The 7,301-nt window shown below is 55.8% G+C and overlaps 1 long non-coding RNA gene across 1 annotated transcript; it reads left to right on the top strand.

Moving 5' to 3' along the window:
- The first annotated feature begins 1,088 nt into the window (after positions 1–1,088).
- LOC112208365 (uncharacterized) lies at positions 1,089–3,128 on the top strand. The gene is made up of 3 exons (XR_002942782.3): positions 1,089–1,357; positions 1,763–1,910; positions 2,791–3,128. It is a non-coding gene; the product is annotated as an uncharacterized LOC112208365 (long non-coding RNA).
- Positions 3,129–7,301: the final 4,173 nt, after the last annotated feature.

The following is a 7,301-nucleotide window of genomic DNA, read 5'->3' as shown; positions in this document are numbered from 1 at the left end:
GCTGCTTCAAAGTTGCAGTGTCCTTCGAGCAGCAAAGATCCAGCGATGCCAGGGCATGAGAAGGGCATCTCTCCCATGCGAGTGTGGTGAGCAGACAGGCGTCTACCTGCACAAGGTGTGTTTACGGGCGCAAAGCCTCCAACTCATGTGGTCAGGTTAGAGAACAGAAGCTCATTCATTCCCTATTTGCCCCAAAGCCTAACCCTTCTCCTTCAGTTACCTGGAGTGAACAACTACTACCCCACACAAGGACCCAGGCCTGATGGCTTCTAGCATACAGCGCTTGCGGTGCAGGCAGCATTGCCCTGGAACAGAAAAGCTGAGATTCTAGAGACACCTCCCCAACACGCCCCTCCCTTTCTGCCACATTTTGGCCGTGTCTGATGTTGGCCCACAAAGTTCCACCAAAAACATCCACCGCCCACTACTCCTGCAGCCCAAGCAAAAGCTCGCAAAGGGAAAATCGAGGCGTTCCGTCAGAGCTGCAGCATCAGACAGAGGTGTTTTGGCAAGCCAGGGGCTCTAATGAGGCTGTAAATGACAGGGCAGGGAAGTGCAGGAAATGGCTAAACATCCTGTCGGCTTTGAACTCCACAGACCTGCTCGGAAGCACTCACATTGGTCTGAAACACGAACACCTCTTTATTATGGGATCAATAAAGGCTGTAGGAATCGCTTCTGGTCCTGCTGGTGTTACCAAATTTGATGATCATTTGCTGAGCACTGAGGAGATCACAGGCCAGAGGAGGTGGGGGTCCACCTGGGCTGTGTGGTCACGCACCCAGTGCCCAACGCTCAGACAGACACCAGCCAGCTTCACCTTGTGCTGCCTCTGCGACTCTGGGCGACTTAGTTTTCTGTGGCTCTGTTTCTTTGTCTATAAATTGAATATAATAAATAGGGCCCACCTGCAGGAGTTGTGTGGGCCCCAGTGGAGTGATAATGTAGGTAAAGGGCTGACATGCCAGGGCCAGACACCAGGGTGACTCCCCTGAGAACCAAGAGGTCATCGCCATGGTTCAGCACCTGTTCCATTCTCCTCTGCTGCCCTAAGCATTCCAATACAGCACCTTCTCCCTGCCACGCCCAGTCTCCAGGGCTGGAATACAGATGTGAGCAGGACCATTCCTGGCCTCCCGGCTCTGAGGAGGTGAAGCGCAGGCCCACAGCTGTGCGGCAGGAGCCACCCTCCCAGCAGAGCCAGTGTAGACGCTTGAACGGCTCCTGCAGACACTCCCCTCTCCCCCTCTTAAAAAAACAAATGCCCTGGCCTCCATAGCCCCCACATACCTGCTTGTGCCCTCCTCTCTCCACTGGTATCACAAACAGAAACATCAATCTGCCTTTGTTTTGCCAGGTCTGTTTCCACACACCCCTCCCATTATATTTGAAAACAAAGCTTCCCATCTTTGCTCGGACTTCTCAGCCTACTTTTAAGCAAAGCACTAACAAGCGCCTCCAGGGTGGCGTGGAGAGTTTGTGCCAAGAGCACGGCTTGGCCCAGAGCCCATCCCTTCCAGGCCTGGTCACAGGGAGAGAGGGTGGAGATACAGCAGACAGAGGGGCCGAGAAGGGGCCTGCGGCCTCCCCACCTTGCCTCTCCCTCTGGTAGTGAACGTCCTGCCCATCCCCAAGGGCCTCCAGTCGGCCCTGGGTTGCTCCAGGGGTCCCTTTCAGCAGACCGCCCCCAGGCCTGTCAAGCCTGTCTCTTGCACAGAACGCTTTATCTGCCCCCACCCCTGCATCCTGTTCTCTGTTCCAGAGGGGCAAGGCTGTGGAACCCCAGAAGACAGGCCTCTGAGACGACCCAGGTCACCCGGACCTGGACTCAAATCCCATCCCTGTACCTCTCCTTGGATGAACCATCGAACACTGAGCTTCCATTTTGCATCTTCCAACTGCACAGAGAAGTAAGTGTGTGCTGCTCCTTCCGTGGTTGGTGCTGAGTGGGGATTTCGGGAATGGTCCCTGCTCCCTGCATTTTCCACAGGGCCAGCGGGAAATAAGCTTTACCTCCACCACACAGGAGGGAAAACTTCAACTCACATGTTAGGGTAAACTGGGGAGAGACTTGGGGTAAATGGGGAAGTTTTTTTGGTGATGGGTTGGGAGGGGCCCTTTACCCCGAGAGGAAGTGGTCACCTCCGAGGGTCTAGCTTGGTGGCAGGGGGTACAGTTGTAGCCTAGAGAAGAAAGAACAGGGGCTACACACATGTGATGTAAAACCGAGGAAAAGTGAAGAAGTGCGAGGTGCTCGTGGGGTCACCAGGTTTGGGGCTCAAAGTTCCAGGAAAGGAGGGACTCCAGGCCTTGACCTCCACTGCACACCTGGGGACAGGGGCCGGAGACAGTTACCTTGGAACCACCAGCGCCCACACACAGGGACACTCCCCACCTGACAACTAAACTGTGGAGTTCATTCAAGTCTTTCCAGACCGCTGTGGTAACTGAAGACTAATTTTCCAGTGCAGGAAGAGGAGGAGGGACCTCCTGTCTCATGCTTTGTTTAACTAATATGAAGGGAAGGGGAGCCAGGCGCGGTGGCTCATGCCTGTAATCCCAGCACTTTGGGAGGCTGAGGTGCGCGGATCACCTGAGGTCAGGAGTTCAAGACCAGCCTGGCCAACATGGTGAAACCCCGTCTCTACTAAAAATACAAAAATTAGCTGGGCGTGGTGGTGGGAACCTGTAATCCCAGCTACTGGGGAGGCTGAGGCAGCCTCCCTAGTATATATATATATATGAGGGGAAGGGGGCAGGAATCATGGAGCCAGAGAAACTGATTTTCAGTTCACAGGCAAGCGGAGGCCTGATGTGGAACTAATGGGGTACTGCGTCATGGGCAACTAAACCTGGAGGGGGCACCGTGCCCGGTTCTCCCAGAGAAGAGAAGAAGGACTGGGCAGACAGCTCTCCATCTCTCTGTGGAGGCCTCCCCTCCCACTTCCTTCCCCAACACCCCACCTCTACCTGCTGCTTCCAACCCCCAGCCCTGTTGGTTCTGGAAAGTTTGGTTGTTATCCAGCAGGAGGATGAGGAATGGTTTAGAGCAGAGCCATTAAACTACAACCTGTGGGCCAAAGCTGGCCCACCCCTTGTTTTTCTAAATAAAGTTTTATTGAAACAGTCACACTTGTTCCTTTACATATCATCTGGGGCTGCTTTCTCACTTTGAGCTGTTGCAACAGAGACAGTGGGGCCTGTGACACCAAAATTATTTGCCATCTGGTCTTTACAGAAAAGGTTTGCCAACCCAGGTTTACAGAAGGAGAAAGGAGGGTGCTTCCCACCTGCTTCCCTTGGTGAGTGGGGAGGAGCTGGTGGCAAAGCGCAGGTTCTTGGCAGTAGGAACCAAGGCAGCCCTGCATCAGGCTGGGAGGGCTGAGGAAGGCCTCTGTGGAGATACAGAAAGGGGGGCTTAGGAATGGGGAGGGAGCTGAGGCCTGTGCCCAGAAAGGATGGGCCAAGAACAGGGAGAAGACAGCTGGCACAGAGGGGACGCTGGGCTGCCCCTCACAGACTCAGCTGAGGCAGGAAAGACTTCACTAAAGAGGAAGGCCAATGCGTTTAGGCTTTTTCAGAGAAAAGGACAGCGCTCCCATGGGCAAGGGTGAGTGGGGAGAGCAGGCAGGCGCGAACCTTGAGCTTGGGCTCCTTGGGACCTGCGTGACCCACAAACCCCACCCCTGCCCGGCAAACCCCACCCCTCTGCAGCTTTCCTACTGCCCTTGCTGTACCATACCAGGGACTTGCCACCAACTGCAGCTCCGGCTGCTGTCAGATCCCTCCATCAGGAAAACAGTGGTCCCCTCACAGCTGGCTCCTCCCTTCCCCACACCACCCCAGCAGGACTGATCTCTCCTGTTTCCCAATGTCTGTTAGGGGGACTCCACCACCCGGTCCCCCAAGTCAGAAGCACCAGACGTCCCGAGGCCTCTTTCTCCTTCCCATGTCCCGAGGCCTCTTTCTCCTTCCCCACCTTACATTAAGTCACCTCCAAGTCCCTCCAAACCTCCAGGTGTGCTTCTGAAATCCATCTGGATACCCTCCCTGGCTCTGGCCACCCTGCCCTGTCTCCCAGCCAGAGCAGCCCTCCTCTGCGCTCACTCGCAGCCCTGCACATCTGCTCAGCCAGCAGCAGCTCTCAGAGGCTTCCTCACCAGCCGGTTTCCTGGGCCCTGGCATTCAGGCCACCCCTCCGGCCCTTGCCAGGCCCCCACCCCAGCACAGTCAGGCCCTGTCTCCACTTTCTGCAGAATGTTCCAAGCAGAGGTTTTGGGGCCACACAGCAGCTGTGGGAACTCAAACAAGTTAGCCCACCTCGCAGGGCCTCAGTTTCCTTACCTCTAAAATGACGACAGCACCAGCCAGGGCCAAGGCCACTGTGAGGATGCAAAAGGCTGTTATTCACATCGCTGCTATTTCCCTCCCTGCTCCTGCCTCTGTGCTTGCTTCTGCGCCATTCCATTATCATTCACTGAGCAAAAAGGCATGGGCTGCCCAGGAACTCAGGGAGGGGAGTGAGCTGGGGTTGACCATCATGTTACAAGGGCCACAGTGCTGCTGCGGGCATTTCAGCACTGTGCCGGGGTGGGAACCAGTGTCTGGCTTTGCCTGGAGAAGCAGAAGGGCACAGTTGGGTGAAGTGTGCTGTGTGCTGTGGCAGCAGGGTGGGGAAGGGTGCAGCCAGGGCCAAAGGCACAGTGCTGAACACGCAGAAAAGGGCAACAGGCACACGATGGGACCACAGCATGTGCAGATGACAGCCGGGAGCACAGACAAAATGATGTTCTGCGGATGGCAGCCAGGGACACAGAGGAGGTGCCCTCTGCAGAAGGGGCTGGCAGCCCCCCAGCCTCACACCCACTCGTCAATGGCTGTGTGGTCACGGTGGTGTCCCCCACCCTCCAGGGATTGTCAGCTGAGGAGCGACATGGCCAGGCCTGTGCAGCAGCGAGCTCACACTGGTATTAGAGTGAAAGACCGTCCTAGAGACCAGAGACCAGAGCATCAGTGTGAGAGGTCAGGGAAAAGACGGTCGCAGTGGCCAAGGCATGATGCTGTACAAGCCAGACAGTGGCACCAAGGGGCAGTGGAGGCCACCCAGAAGGAGCACACTTGACAGACCACAAGAAAGGACAGCACGATTCGGTGACCATCACCAGGGGCCAGGCAACGGGAAGAGTGAGGACACCTGCGGTGTCACCCTGCAGGCAGCCAAGCTCCTATGGCGCTTTCGGGTGGGAGGCCGCCCTCAGCCAGCGGGCGAGAGAGAATCCATCCCAGAAGCCGCTGGAGGGCAGGAAGGAAAGGATTATGGCTCAAAGGGAATGACGCAGTGATGGAGAAACAAGCTGCTGTTGTGTGTGTGGACGAGTGTGCCGGGGGCAGGAGGCGGCACCGACGATGTCACCAGGGAGAAAAAATTACCTTGAAGCCCATGGAGTGAAGAGTGTTCGGGACAGAGATGGGAAAGCCTGGGCCTGAGGAAGGCACAGATTGTGGTCAGTTGTTTACGGACAGAAGAAGTTAGGAAAACACTGCCCTGGGTGATTTGCCTCCTACACAACAAAGGTTTCCTCCAAGGCTAGTGCAAGCTGGCAGGAAGCCCGTCATCTTCCGTGAGCCCAGCCACATCAGCAGCACAGGCTTCCACCTTTGCGCCGCTTCAGAAGAGCTTGCTCAGTCTGGCTGTGGCTGTTAAAAGTGTGCTTGGCTTTCTAATTAAAAATAAAACCTCAGTCGAGGGATGAAAGAAAGTGCTTTGGAGCTCTTCCAGGGACCCACCGCATACAGGTGGGGAAGGAGGAGGCTGGGGAGGGAAGGAGGGCCGGGGGAGGCTGACACAGCACCCGCATCCATGAAGAGCAGAAGCCCAAAGATGTCTTTCCCTGCACAGACCAAGGATCTGTGATTTCGGGAGCGCAGAAGGAAAGGCGCAGGACAGGAGGGGAGAGGTGTGAACATCTATGGCAAGGCGAGTCCAGCTACTGTTAGCTGGGTGACAAGGAGCTGCTACGACAAGCCTGCGTGGAGATTTAGGCAGCATATGGTCACCGTTTCATTATGTGCAAGTGGCTTTCTGCTGCCAGCTCCGTCCGGAGCTCCTGGAGGCAAGGCTGAACTACAGGGTCTGGAAGGTGAGCCCATTTCCCAGACTCCACAACCCCCGCAGTCAGAGACAGTCTCCCCACACCACAGCTCTAGGTCAGACACACGTGGCTGGAACAATGTAGAAGGACAAAATGACGTGTAAGACAAGATGGTCACCACGACCTGCCACGCGCCCAAGCAGAATATGCCAAAAGTGTCCCGCGGTCCAGCTCACAGGTCACGGTCAGAACCCACCCAGAGGACTGCCCGCGGGTGAGAGTGGTGCGTCCCCTGCCCGGCTGCCCCAGACCTCTGAGGTCAGCTTGCTTGGGTGTGAGAGAGCAGTCCTTGAAGTAAAGGCCATTGGGTCGGTTCACAGCGGGTGGGGCCCGGGGCAGCCACTGCCCAGGGCTGCTGTTGACACGGCGGGAATGTTTCTTGAAATCAAGGTCTGCTGCTCTCTGGGGGAAGGCAATGGAGCCCGGTGCTCCTTGGGGCGGGCGTGGCTCCGCCTGGCTGTGGGGTCCTCCTGCTTCTGTTTCATCTGGAGGAAGAGTTTGCTGGGATTCCGGCTAAGGGCTGGGGCCTCCCTGTACTCTCCAAATCTCTTCTCAGTAAACAAAACTCAGTGTGGGAACAGAATTCCTATCAATTACAATACAAACTGATTGATGCCATAAAAGCGCGACTGAAACCACCGGCCCTCACAAACAGTGCGGCTTATGTTGCCTGCCCCGCTCTCCGAAGGAAACCTTCCCTTCAAGAGTTTGTGTATCGTTTACCCTTCTTCTTGGCACACACACACAATCCAAAGCCTGTAATAGCGCAGGTCATTAAACGAAACAACTGCACTTGGGCCTTTTTCAAGGGAGTGGTTCAGGCAGGCGCTCTCCTCGCGGAATCAGTTTACAAAGCGTTATCACAGCTACCTCCGCTGAGAGGGGGGCCGGCCAGCCACGCAGCGTTTTCTCGGGAAAACGGACTTTCCCGTGGCCACTAGGTGGAGCTAGGTGTTTACCAAAAAGGGCAGCTTGAGCTTTGGTGCCGCTGGGGACTTACGATATTAAAATGTCATTTTTATATGCAACTACCCTTTACACATAAAAATGAAATGGAGTGGGAGCTATAAGAAGCACCTGAAAGTTTCATGCTGGGGGAAGCCCCCCATATGTGGTCAGGAAGGAATCCATGTCTCATTTTAAGTGCGG

This window comes from Pan troglodytes, chromosome 13, assembly GCF_028858775.2.
Source record: "Pan troglodytes isolate AG18354 chromosome 13, NHGRI_mPanTro3-v2.0_pri, whole genome shotgun sequence".
In the NCBI taxonomy this organism is placed as follows: Eukaryota; Metazoa; Chordata; class Mammalia; order Primates; family Hominidae; genus Pan; species Pan troglodytes.
Note: the sequence above shows the minus strand (reverse complement) of the source record. Positions and strands in the feature narration are given on the sequence as shown.